This window comes from Lycium ferocissimum, chromosome 6, assembly GCF_029784015.1.
Source record: "Lycium ferocissimum isolate CSIRO_LF1 chromosome 6, AGI_CSIRO_Lferr_CH_V1, whole genome shotgun sequence".
Lineage (NCBI taxonomy): Eukaryota > Viridiplantae > Streptophyta > Magnoliopsida > Solanales > Solanaceae > Lycium > Lycium ferocissimum.
The window spans coordinates 13,721,165-13,735,984 of NC_081347.1; positions in this window are offsets into that span (position 1 = coordinate 13,721,165).

Sequence of the window (14,820 nt, forward strand, 5' to 3'; positions counted from 1 at the left end):
TTCCAGGCATTCCCCTAGAGAGGGAGATTGACGTTGCCATTGACCTATTGCCAGACACTCAACCAATATCTACTCCTCCTTATAGGATGGCACCTGCGGAGTTGAAGGAACAATTGAAAGATTTGCTCGAGAAGGGTTCTATCAGGCCTAGTACGTCACCATGGGGAGCACCGGTGTTATTTGTGAGAAAGAAGGATGGCTCTTTGCGAATGTATATTGATTATAGGCAATTGAATAAAGTGACTGTAAAGAATAAGTATTTGCTCCCGAGGATCGATGATTTATTTGATCATTTGCAAGGCGCCAAATATTTCTCGAAGATAAACTTGAGATCAGGATATCACCAGGTCAGGGTCAAGGAAGAGGACATTCCGAAGACGGCATTCCGGACTAGATATGGCCACTATGAGTTTTGTGTTATGTCGTTCGGGCTAACTAATGCCCCAGCCGTATTCATGGATTTGATGAATCGTGTATTCAGGCCCTTTCTAGATTTGTTCGTGATTATGTTCATAGATGATATTCTGGTTTATTCGCCGTCAGAGACCGATCATGTAGAACATCTGCGGACAGTGCTTGGGATTCTTTGAGGTAAAGAGTGGTATGCCAAGTTCTCTAAGTGTGCGTTCTGGTTGAACTCTGTGGCTTTTCTGGGTCACATTATTTCAGAGGAAGGCGTTAGAGTGGATGCCCAGAAGATTGAGGCTGTGAAGAATTAGCCAAGGCCTACGGCACCAATGGAGATATGTAGTTTCTTGGGCTTGGTAGGTTACTATAGAAGGTTTGTAGAAGGATTTTCTTCTCTTTCAGCCCCATTGACCAAATTAACTCAGAAATCAGCTAAGTTCCAATGGACAGGCGCTTGTGAGTAGAGCTTTCAGACGTTGAAGGATAAGCTAACTTTAGCACCAGTTTTGACTCTTTCAGAAGGAGCAGATGGATATGTGATATATTGTGATGCTTCAGGTGTTGGATTGGGCTGTGTATTGATGCAGCATGGTAAGGTTATCACTTATGCTTCCAGACAGTTGAAGAAGCACGAGAAGAGTTATCCAACCCATGATCTTGAGTTAGCGACAGTGATTCATGCCTTGAAGATATGGAGACACTACTTATACGGTGTCCATGTTGATGTCTATACTGATCATAAAAGCGTCCAGTACATCTTTACGCAGAAGGATTTGAACTTGCGTCAGAGGCGATGGTTGGAGAGGTTAAAAGATTATGATGTGGACATTCTATATCATCCCGGGAAGGCTAATATGGTAGCCCGATGCCCTCGATCGTAAATCTATGGGTAGCTTGTCTCACGTATCGTGAGAGAGAAGAGAAATGGTCCGTGAGGTTCATCGATTGGCTAGCCTCGGAGTTCGATTGCTAGACTCGGGTGATGCGGGGAGTTCTTTGTTCAAGACACGGCGGTATCATCCTTGGTAGTTGAGATAAAGGAGTGTCGGTATGAGGATCTGTTCTAGTTCGTGCGAGATACGACCCCTCAAAAAAAGAAAAGACACCCTTTGTGACCACAGGTGATGGGATACTCAGATATCGAGGTAGATTGTGTCTCCTTAGTGTTGCAGGACTCTGTCAGCAGATTATAGGAGAGGCACATTACTCCCGCTATTCTATTCATCCAGGCTCAACAAAGATGTACCATGATCTCAAGGAAGTTTATTGGTGGGATGGTATGAAAAGAGATATAGCGAAATTTGTCGCTCGGTGTCCAAATTTTCGGCAAATCAAAATAGAGCACCAGAAGCCCGGAGGCCTATTGCAAGCTATGAAAATTTCGACATGGAAGTGGGAGGTAATTAATATGGACTTTATTACAGGGTTACCCCGTACTCAGCGAAAGTGTGATTCGATATGGGTCATAGTTGATAGGCTCACAAAGTCAGCTCATTTTCTACCTGTCAGGACTACTTACGCAGTCGAGGATTATGCGAGGCTTTATCTTAAGGATATTGTTCGACTACATGGTGTTCCTTCCGCCATTATTTCAAATACGAGAGCACAGTTCACAACCAGATTCTGGAAGTCTTTCCAGCAGGGATTGGGGACTCAGGTGAGTCTTGGCACTGCATTCCACCCGCAGACAGATGGGCAAGCAGAGCGTACTATACAGACCCTTGAGGATATGCTTAGAGCTTGTGTGCTTGCCTTTCAGGGCAATTGGGAGGATCATTTGCCTCTTATCGAGTTCGCATATAACAACAGTTACCATTTCAGTATTCAAATGGCTCTTTATGAGGCCTTATATGGCCTGAGGTGTAGATCTCCCATAGGATGGTTTGATGTTGGGGAGAATCAGTTAGTAGGCCCAGAATTAATTCAGCAAGCGGTTGATAAGGTGAAGGTGATTAGAGAGAGATTGCTAACAGCTCGGAGCCGACAGAAATCCTATACGAATAATCGGCAACGTAAGCTAGAGTTCAAGATGGGCGACTGGGTGTTCCTGAAAGTTTCACCCATGAAGGGAGTGATAAGGTTTGGTAAGAAGGGTAAGTTGAGCCCTCGATATATTGGACCATATAAAATCATTTGTATAGTGGGTATAGTGGCCTATGAGCTGGAATTGCCTTCGGAGTTAGAGTCGGTGCATCCAGTATTTCATGTATCTATGCTTCGTAAGTGTGTCGGAGATCCTTCAAAAGTTGTGCCAGTGAATGATATCCAGGTGACCGAACAATTATCATACGAAGAGACTCCAGTGGCTATATTGGACAGACAGGTCCGTCGGTTGCGAACCAAGGAGGTAGCCTCCGTTAAAGTCTTGTGGAGAAATAAGAATGTTGAAGAAATGACTTGGGAAGCGGAAGAAGCGATGAAGATTAAGTACCCGCATTTGTTCCCAGCAGTACAGGAGGTGCAGTCGGAGGCATCACTTTTCTCAGGTATTATTTCATTTCAGTTATCGTGATTGGTCGTGTGAGGGCCTAGCATTGTTTGTTATAATATGTGGCCTTGTGAGGCATTATTTTGGGTTGTTGTGTACAGGACGGATTGATATAAGTACAGGGAAAACTATGCCGAAATTTTTATAACCCAGGATTGTTCGAACATTCGAGGACGAATGTTCCTAAAGGGGGGAGAATGTTACACCCCTCGTTTTCGTAGTGGTAGAACTTATGATTTCCTAGTTGGGTATGCTTTGGGAATAGAGACCCGAGCCCGAGTTTTGGAGATAGAAAGTGTCCTACCCCATGTGTAATGGTACCAGCAGGAATTCCTAGTGATTTACAGGGTTAGAAGTTGAACGAATCGAATCGACGCGATCTGAACCGAATTGGAAAAGTCTGCAGACACCAGTCATGATCGACGGGTCGTCGAACCTGTCGACGGACCGTCGTTGTGCGGCGTCGATAGGGTTCGCGGCCACACGTGCACGAGACGCGGGTCGACGGGTCGTCGACCCGCTCGTCGAACCGACCCGGCGGTTAATTCTCCAAGTATAAATACGTGGTCCATGACTTTATTTCATATTTTTCTCATTCCCAGATCAGAGAAACCCTATTATATTTTCTCCCAACATTTCCCATCATCATTGGTGAAGATTAGGTAAGATCCGAGCCCCGTGACCCCGAGCTAGTAAAGGGAAGGTTGTTCCTAGGGTTTGATTGAAGTTGTAAAGCTTGAAGAGTTGGATTTGAAGCTACGGTTTGAGATTTTAATCCCTCCAAGGTATGTAAATGGTTTCTACCCTTGTATTTAAATTAATTACTAAGAGTTTTGGTAGTTCAAGTGAAGAGAAGATAGCTGTGAAAGTGATAAGTCAATGAAAGGTTAATAGTGCTTTTGGGGTTATGTCAAGAGATGATTGAGGGATATGTTGTCCATAGTTGTTAAGCTCTTTTGTAATTATGATGATTAGTGAGTAAGGTGAATAGCCTAATTAAGGCTTATGTTATCTTAATTGTAGACTTACGAGTTCAAGGAATAAGAGTTGGACGATTGAATATATCTCAAGGTATGTTAAGGTTTTCCCTTTCTTTAATTTTGGCATGATCCTATGATATGAAGGAACAAACGAGTAAACGAGTTTCCCTATTACTTTATTCTTATAAGCACTAGGAGAAATACTGTTTTGGTGTTCCCGTACCTCGACTATGGTATTTTCCTCATATACAGATCTTGTGATTTCCTTTTTTAGTAGTATGCGTTAAGTAAGGCCCAATGAGAGACAAATTGTCATTTTATTATTTTGAGAATCCTATTGTTCAGTTTTATTTGCACTACGCATTCACTTCCAGTTCTCAGGGGTATGAGTGAAAGGCACACTTGAAAGGGGGTGAAGGTGTGACCTGTGATATTATGTTTTATATGTGAAAGGCACGCTTGACAGGGGGTGAAGGTGTGGCCTATGAGTGGTCCATGAGTGGCCTATGATGCTGGGATATATACATGAGAAAGGCACACTTGACAGAAGGTGAAGGTGTCGCTTGCGATGTGACAATGAGGTGTGTACCTACTATATATATATATATATATGCATGTCCATACTTCCCGACATACAGATTCAGTCAGATGCAGACTGATACTAGTTCATGCAGATTAAATACGGATAGTCGTTTCGAACTTATGATTTCGAGATCTTATTCATGATTTCTATACATATATACATGTTGTCTTTATGCCTTACATGTTCGGTACATTATCATCTTGACTCCTCGTTGCTACGGGGGTTTTGCGTTCATGCCCGCGGTACGAGGTAGAACGGGGAGGTGGTCCGACTTAGTAGGACCCTTATCCGGCGAGAGATCGGTGCACTCCATTCGATCAGGAGTTGCGATCTCATTTTGGTAGGCCATTCTTTTGAGATGTATATAGATGGGTACGACGGGGCCTGTCCGTCCTTTCTCTGACTTTCATTCCGATAAAGTGCGCAGACAGGTTGTATGTAGTAGTCGAACGATGTAGCCTTGTCGGCTTATATTCTTTTGTGTACGGTATATATAGCGACCTGGTAGAACTGTACTTTATTCTTCGCGCATGTTGTGTATATATATGCGGTTGTACGAGTTCGGATGTTTCCTCCTTATGAGATTAGTTTGTGCCATTTATGGGCTATTGATGTTTAGCATGTTTCAGATAAGTGTTTAGGGGAGTTTGGTCACTAGAGGTCAAACTCCCGTCACGATTCATCGGGTTGGGTCGTGACAGGATGTAAGATGGTTATCCCAACCTTATTAACTATATTTAAGTATGTTATAGAGATGTGTTTGAAGATAACAAACCATCGTTTAAATATATATAAATTTGGACAAGAACCTAGAAATCAAAATTCATAAAGTAAGGGTTCTTGAAGGAGAGAAAGATGAATAATAGCATGTTGGGTGTTGGTGAAACGTTTAATGGTTCTAACGACTTTAAATTGGCGACTAAGGTTAAGCATTGAGTTATTAATCAAGAGATTAGAGCTTAAGGCTAAGAATGGAGGGTGTAGGCTTTTAGCCAAAAGTTGAACTCGAATTGAGTTGTTGGGCGCCATTAACGTGGTATTTAAGTTGTTTGACATTATTAATGTAGAGTTTGATTCATTGACGTGATTATTTGGATTGAAGCATATTAATCTATTGATATTAAAACTACGTATATATACATGTTAAGGAGGAATATTTATGAAACGTGACGATAGTTTTCCTTATTTACAAAACATAATGATATTTTACGAATCAAGACGGATTTTCATATATTTTTCATTTTTTTAATTTTATTTTCAGAAAATAATTTTAAAAAAATAATTTTAAAATTTAAAAAAACAATTTTTAAAATTTTTTTTTTTGCTCAATGGCTTAAAAAATTACATCAAACTTTTGTGTATGAAAGCTGTATGAAAAATGTATGAAATGTGTATGTGTAAGTGAAATTTTAATATAGTTTTTCATACACAAAATGTGAATGAAATTCTAAGTCTTGAGCGAGATATAAACATTTCATACCATTCTCATACATAAAATTTTGAGTGTAATGCTTAAGCCTTGATCAAGATATACACATTTCATACGTTTTTCATACACAAGATTTGAGCGAAATTTTTAGGCCTTGAGCAAGATATACACATTTCATACACAAAAATTTAACCGATTATTTTAAGTCTTGAATGTTGTATCAAAGTTGTATACAATGTTATTGTAGTTGTATTAATTTTAGAGAAATCTAACATGAACTTTATACACGAAAATGTGAGCGAAATTCTAAGCCTTGCGCGAGATACAAATTTCATACCGTTTTCATAGATACAGTTTTGAGGTGATTTTTTAAGCCTTGAACGGGATATACACATTTCATACAGTTTTCATACACTAAATTTTGAGCGAACTTTTTAAGCATTGAGTGAGATATACACATTTCATACAACTTTCGTACATAAATTTTTAAGCGAAAAATATTAAAAAATAAAAAAATATTTTTTTAAAATAAAAAATATTTTTTCAAAAAAAAAAGAGAGTATGCTTGTTATAGGGTTTGTAATGTTATATTTTGTAAATATAAAACTATCATCACATTTCGTAAATATTTCTCCTTAATATGTATATATACGTAATTCACCCTATTATATAATAGTAATAAAAGCCCATTTACGTTACTATTAATGGTGAAATCGGACTTTACATTACTTTTTTTATTTTAATTTTTATCCTTAGCAGTATTTAATAATCTCATTTTATTCTTTTAGTAGTATTTAATAATCTCATTTTATTCTTTACCCTATTTTTCTTTTTTACCTCCACCCTTTAACTTAGTTTGTCACTTTATGAGTCTAGTAGTCTTCCTTGCCTGATGTCTTGTAGTGACATTGGAATCTAACTATATCCTTCTTGTCACTAGACTCGTCCTCCTTTTCGCCACTTTACGGTTATCTTGCTTGTTTTGAGCTTTGAATTGTTTTATGGAGTATAAGATATTTCACCAATCCTTCCTTGAGCGACATGTTTTTTGTAAAAATAAATTTTTGGGCAAAATTAACAATTAAAAAAAAAAAAAAAAAAAAGAACCAAAGTAGGCTTCGCGCACGTACATGCGTGAAACCTAACAAAAACCCCTCCATTTCCTAGCATACTCTTTTCTTTCATTTTCTCCATTTTCACCTTTCAACACACTTTTGCACTCCCAAAAACATGTCTCAAAGTTTTGAAACTTCAAAGTTTGCTATACAATCCGATATTTGTGAATGCAGTTATTGCTGTAAACTAAAAACATCAAAGACCCAAGATAATCCGGGTCGCCGTTTTTGGCGTTGTAAAGTGCCTGAAGTAAGTGTTTTTATATTTTTTAGTGTAATTTTTTTTCATGTTATCCATATATTCACTACTAAAAAAAAGGGAAAAATCGACGGTCAAAACCGACGGACCGAGTCGGTTTTTTAAAGCCGACGGGAAAGCAGACCTTTTACGGTCGTCGGTTTTTGAGCCTCACTTTGGAAACCGACGGACCACGTCGGTTTTTCCGACGGAATGCGTCGGTTACGTAGTCCGTTGGGTTTTTTATTCAATAATTTTAAAAAATAAATAAAAATTAAAAAAACCGACGGGCCGGGAGTCGATTTTTTTTAATTTACGATTTTTTTTATCTTATATAAAAATAATATATATTTTATGAAAAAAAAACGTATTGCGTCGGTTTTCTATTTAAATTATTTTTTTATTTTAAATAAAAACCGACACGATGCGTCGGTTTTTTCATAAATTTAATAATTAATTTCCGAAAAAACCGACTTAGTCGGTTTTCGGTTTTCGGAAAATTTCTGCATGCAATTCATGCATTTTCGTACTACTTTTTACCACCGAGAAACCGGTACCAAAATTTTACTCAAAACTAGTATTAAAATGCTCCAAATCAATTCTAAAAGAGCTACAACAGATAAAATCACCCTAAGTAATAATAAAACACATCAAACACTATCTAAACACATAAAATACGATCTAAATAGACCTTCAAAGTTCAGAAATATTTAAATGTCAAACCAAAAGTACCATTAACTAGTTTTAACATAAGTCTATTATTAAATCCAAACTAGTTCTAAATGCTTGTTTCATTTTCCTGAATTGGTGATCCATAGGCAAGAATTGACGATGACAATCAAACCATGAATTTTTGTGGCCATGTTTTAATGTGAAAGCTTTACTAGTGTGAAGTGTCATTGCATGTGTGATAAACCCATCAACATCTTCAACAAATTCATCATGTACACACACGATTACTATTATTCATATTATACATTCACATACGATCCACTTAAAAATATACCCACAAATTATTGAGGTTATAGAAATATATTATAACTTAAGAATTCTAACTTAAAATATAACTTAAGGAAACACAATCCCAACCACTTGTAACTTTGAATTCTCAATAACAATTCTAACTTTAATAATTTATAAATTCTAACATTAATATAATTTTGAAAAGCACAATCCCAACCAATTCTAACTTCGAATTCTCAATAACAATTCTAACTTTAATAACTTATGGATTCTAACTTTAATTCTAAAAATTGAAAAGTAAATCTAATCAAATAAAGTATACATTTTAGTTTTGAAGTTATAGAAATACTAGTAGATTTGTACGCGCTTCACGCGATTATAAAATATTTTTTCTTGAAATGATTTTTAGATGGAATTTTGGATATTAAGAATAACAAAATTTTGATTTACATATGCTTTATTTAACTCTCCATTTTCTGAAAAATTGTACGATTTTATGTGTTTAAATATTTTTTAAGAAATCTCATTTTGAGATCTCTAGTTGTGAATTTATTATCGATGTTTTGTTGTTTTGAAAAAAGAAATAATATTGCTTAAATTTTCTTACATAACGTTTGGAACTCCATCTTTATTTTATAAACACATTTTATTTTCTTAGGCAATTACCTTTTTATTTTTATGTGGGTACAAGTAGGTGTAAATATTTGATTTCTTCACTTAAAAGATAGTTGAAAATTAGTACTTTAACAACTTTTTCCTATTTTAACATGTCACGGAAAGTAAAAAGGGTGTGAAAACTAAAAAAACAAAGGCTACTACAACTTCATTAAATAGATTTCCAACTTGTACACTATTGGACCTCATAGGACTTGAAAATAAGTATATTTCTTTTTTCATCTGACCACGACTATCATCTGTAGCTATTTTTTTTTTTTTTTTTTTTTTTTAATATTGTTGTTCATTTATTATCTTTTTGTTGTTCTTTTCTAGTTGCCTTGTTTTTCTTCGTAATTTTGTTTTCAACTTCTTTCTTCTTTCTCCTCTAAATTTGGCACATATATCTTGAGCAACTAAAATCATTGCTCTAGCAACCACTAAACGTTAGCAAAAAATTAATTTTCCTTGAAAAATCGCACATAATATAAAAACGCCACTTCTAATACACCAATATCTAAAAAAATCATCTTTACCAATTACAATTTTTCACAGTTTCTTGCATATAAAACACACTAATTATAAAATAAAGGCATCACGACTCAAAGTTCAACGGAAAGGAAAAGAGAGTATAATATGATCAGCTTATGGATAATGAAAATTTTGTGAGACTTCGATTTGTTTATCATTTGTAAAATTATATTATGATTTATATGTAATAATACTAAGCACATACCCAAATGTATTTGAGCGTTGCCGCATCTTCACGCTTCTCCCTCGCCGCCATCATTTTTACCACCTTCGTAGCCATGTCATAACTTTTTTGGTATTAAAGGCATAGTCAAATCTCATTCTGTTGAGTGTAATTTTGGTATCTCCTATGGCCGGGTACGTGTGACCATTTTCAAAATTTATAACAACAAAGAGATCTCTCCATAATTCTAGCGGGAACATGAGAGAACGTGTACTATTCCATTTTCACTTACTTTTTTCGGTGAGGAGAGGGCATTATATATACCTTTATTTACTTCCTCTATATAACATTCAATGTAATGGTGGAAACTGAAATTGACAATTGGATGGAACCATAAGATGAGTGTAGTCTGTCATTAAAACAAAAATTAATGATTGAATAAGAGAAAATGAAAAAGAAGCAAGAAAGGAGACGAAATCCAAACGGTGTGTGTGTGACAACAAAAGATAAAGTTTGATCTAATAGACCATTAATGTACCTCACCTTTTGGATAGTGAAAAGGCACCATAAGTTTTACGGAGATAAACGGTTTTGAATCGAAAAGGCACCAACATTTTAAAAGAGTAATTTACGTGAGTGAGAAAAATTGAAAACTAAAAAAAAATGAGAAAAAAGATAAATAGCAATTAAGGCTTTAGAGAATTAATGTGTCCAAGGGCACCTAAGTCTCTGTTTTATTATATATATAGATTATAACTTAATAATTCTAACATAACTTAATAATTCTAAATTTGAAAAACACAATTCCAACCAATTCTAAAAATTGAAAAGTAAATCTAGAGAAATAAAATCTACATTTTAGTATTGAGGTTATAGAAATACTATAACTTAACAATTCTAACTTTGAAAATCACAATCTCAACCAATTCTAATTTGGAATGATCAATAACAATTCTAATAACTTATGGAATTCTAACAAAAAGCACAATCCAATTAAAAAAAAAAAAAACTAGTCAAATAATTAAAGTATACATTTTTGCACATATTCAACATCAATAATATTACAAAGAATGATAACTAAGCTAAAACAAATACATTGACAAAGAACATGAAATATAGCACAATCTCGACTCAAAAAAGAAAAATGACAACTAAACTAGTCAAATAAAGTTTACATTTTTTTCACAAATTCAACATTAATAACATTGGAAATGATGTTTAACAAAGCTAAATAGATTAGCATTAGGCCTAAAATCTACAAATAAAACTAAAATTGAAAGAATTTTAAAAGCCACAATTTAAGAGAAACTAACCTCAATTAATTAACTTCAAAACGCCAGTCGGGGTTGGTGGGGGCGCGGGCGGCGGCGGCGGGCGGCGAGGGTGGGCGGCGGGGGCTGGGCGGAGGAGAGGGCGGCGGGTAGCTAGGGTTTGGGGGAATGGGAGTTTGGTGGGAAGAGGAGAAGAAATGGGTATGAAGACCGTCTGGAATGTTTTTAAAGAAAAACCGACGGACAAAACCGACCACACAATCCGTCGGTTTTCCCGCACGTTGACGATTTGACCCAAATTTAAAAAAAAAAAAAAAAAAAAAACCGACCCTGTCCGTCGGTTTCCTAAAAAAAAAATTGTTTATTATTTTTTAAAAAAACAAATTGAATTGCATATTATTTAAAATATTTTTAAAAATAAAACCGACGTCGTCCGTCGGTTTTATATTAATTATTATTATTTTTTTTTAATAAAACCAACGTGGGACGTCGATTTTTTTTTTGCGGATATATATTTTTAAAATTCTGCCAAAAAACCGACGTCGTCCGTCGGTTTTCTAATTAAAATAATTTAAAAAAATTAGAAATGTAAAAACCGACGCAGGAAGTGGGTTGTCCGTCGGTTTTTTATCCGTCGATTTTTGGCAGTTTTTTAGTAGTGATTTTACTTTAAAAAACTGAATTTCATGTAATGTTTATAGGATATGGGCGGTTGCAAACACTTTCGGTGGGAAGATAGCATTCACGTGGATAAAACGGTGGCGGCGAAGTTTAAAAATCCACTTTTTGATAGAGATCTTGCAATTTCACGTATCTCTAGAATCTTTACTAAGTTGGACTCGCAATTTAAGCTTGTGGAAGCTGAAGAAAAAATTGAACCTTTGGAGGTATTGCTCAACGGTTCCGAAAAAAAAAAAGAATTTTGCTGAAGGCTAAACTTAGAGACGCTCAACACGAGAAAATAGCTTTGAAAGAAAAACTTAAATTGTGGAAGATTATTTGTGCTATCTTGTTGTTGTTCATTATTTATATATATTTTGTTTATTAAGTTTAATATTTCTATGGATTATGTTTTTTACTAGTTGTATCTTTTCCCCTTTAATGTAATCCGCACCCTTTATGTACTAATTTATTTGTGTTGCTTTGTTAAATTGTCAATTAATAATAGACTTTAACAATAAACTTTGAAGAATTAAAGACATGCCAAACTAATTCAAATATATGACTTCATCATAAAATAAAAATACAAATTAACAGCCTTAGTCCGAAACTTAAATGACCCATAATCTAAGACAGTGAGCCTAAATGGACCCTAATCATCATCATAATAGAAGTCCTTAATATCGTCCTCAGAACGATATTGGCGGTCTCTTAACACATCTTTTTTCGGGGAGATGTTAGTTCTCTCTTAGGTTGATGATGCTTGTTCTTCGGCCAACTTTAGCATGTAAAATCTATAACGTCTTGCCGAGCGATACCCATTTGTTTTCTTTTCTAATCCTTTGTACGGCAAACTCGCAAGTTCTTTGGACCTACTCGAGGCATGGTTATTGAGTACTTTGTTGGGATTAGAGCGTTGAAATTTTTCAAGTCATGAACAAGACGTTCTGATTCGGCAATCCGAGACCATTCTCGGCATAAACCGCAATAATATTTTCGCGGATTTGAATATTTCACACTGCAGAAATCATCATTACGCTCTATAAAAAGGTGGAGATTTAGCTCGTCTAGTTTGAAATCACTGGTATCACTCGAAAAATTGCTATGATTTGAACTCTCATCATCTATGCTATTTGGTTCTTTTGGAAGGAGTAAAGACCAATTTGAGTTTCTACTACTCGACATTGAATACGTTGTAGTCTAATAACAAAAAAAAGGGCTACTTATATAGTTACAAACCCCCAAGTACCCTCGGGGGGGGTCTTTATGACCCTTATCTACTTACCTTATTATAAGAGAAATATTAATCTTCATCGGACATTTCACATTCCGAATCCCACTTGGATCTAAATCTTGTGCTACCATATATACCATATTCTACCCTATGGTGGTTTTGCTCACTGCCGGAATGTGATATTGATAGATGGGACGCATGTATATGGCCGATATGACATTAAGCTCCTAATTGCAGTAGGTGTGGCTGCCAATGGGTCAATTTTCCTCTTGCTTTCGCAATTGCCACCAACGAGAGCAACGAGACATGGGGGATGTTCTTGACTCATCTAAAAACTCATGTTATTAAGGGTCGTCAGGGCATATGTGTCCTATCGGATCGTCATAAAGGCATATTGCACAATATGCAAACTCTGGAAGGGTGGCAGCCTTCACATGCTTACCATCTATATTGTTTAAGGCACTTAAAGGCTAATTTGCAAACAAAGTTTGGAAATGGCACTGTAAACAAATTGATGTGGGGGCTGCGATGCAGCATCAACAAAGAAAATGGGCTGCAAAAATGGAGCTGCTAAGGGAAGTGAGTGAAGAGGCATATGTTTGGTTGATGAAGTTAGACGTTGAAAAATGGACGCTTTATCTTTGATGGAGGAAGGAGATGGGGCATGCTGCAACGAACAGCTCGGAGTCTTTCAATGGACTCCTCAAATCTACTCGAGGACTACCTATCACCGCAATGGTAAGACTAACTTTTAGGCAGGTCGTGGAGCGATTTGCGGATAGGACAAGGCAGGCCAGAGCCATATTAGCCAAGGACGGAACATGGATGCTAAAGCCCTACAAAAAGATGGAACACCATAGAAGAAAGGCAGAGGGTCACCAAATGACCGAATATGACATCGCTCAACGAGTGTATGAAGTTAGAACGGGTTATTGCGACGGCAAAAGAGGAAACAAACATATCGTTACTGAGCGTACAAAATCATGCACTTGTGGTAAGTGGCAAACATACCACATGCCATGTTCTCATGCAGTCAAGTGCTTTGAGAGAATGGCAAAAAATGTAACTGATTATGTGGCGGAGAAATATAAGGTCGTAAAATAACTTAAAGCATATTCCGACCACTTCCATCCCCTTGGTGATCAAGCTTATTGGCCAGCCGCGCCATTTTCTATGATTGCGAACAAGAAGCATATCCGTAAATTGGGAAAAAAATAAGCTAACCTGTTATCACAATCAAATGGATGTTAGCGAAAAGACTTACTCTCGCAAGTGCACGACATGTAAGCAATTTGGGCATGATAAGCGTTCATGTGGGTAAAGCTCCCGTCGTGGCAGCACATCTGGAAGTAGAAGAGTGTCTAGAACTTGATTTTTTTTAAGTCTATTGTAATTTAATGATGTATTTCGTTGCTAATGGAATGAAATATTTTTCAATTATTATGAACCTCTCGTATTGGATGAATTATTTTTAAATATTATATTTATTTTTGCACATTCAAAAGGTGCGGATTACACAATACAATAACAAAATAAAAAAGACATAAAAAGAAAAAAAAACCTAATACAAAGCAGAGTAATTTTTTCTTTTCTATCTTTCTTGAACCAAAAAAGTACTTTCATAGCTTTGGGAGTAAAACAAAAGAGATTAATCAAAACCCTATAAAATATAACACTTAAACCTAAATACAACAAGTTTTCAAACGTACTTCGGAGCACTTTACAACCCCTAAAACGATGATCCAAATGTATATGTATACTTGATGTAATGAGCCGATATTATTGTACACTAAAAAAAATATTAAGTTCTATATAAAATATTTATATTCCGGTGTTTTGAAACGTGACTAATCTTCGGTCAAAGTACGAAAAAAACCTTAATTTTGAGTTTGATTTCCAAAGAATAAAGGCTGGTTACACTTTGGCCCTTTCACGCACAGATTCTGTGCGTGAAGCCTACTTTGGTTCTCTCTCTCTCTTTTTTATTTTTTTTTATTTTTATTTTTAATGGTTAGTTTGGTTCCAATTTTTTTTTTTTTTTGGGGTTACAAAAGCGCAGTCCATCCTTCCTTCAGCAGTCTCTTTCTAACAACCTATAACTAC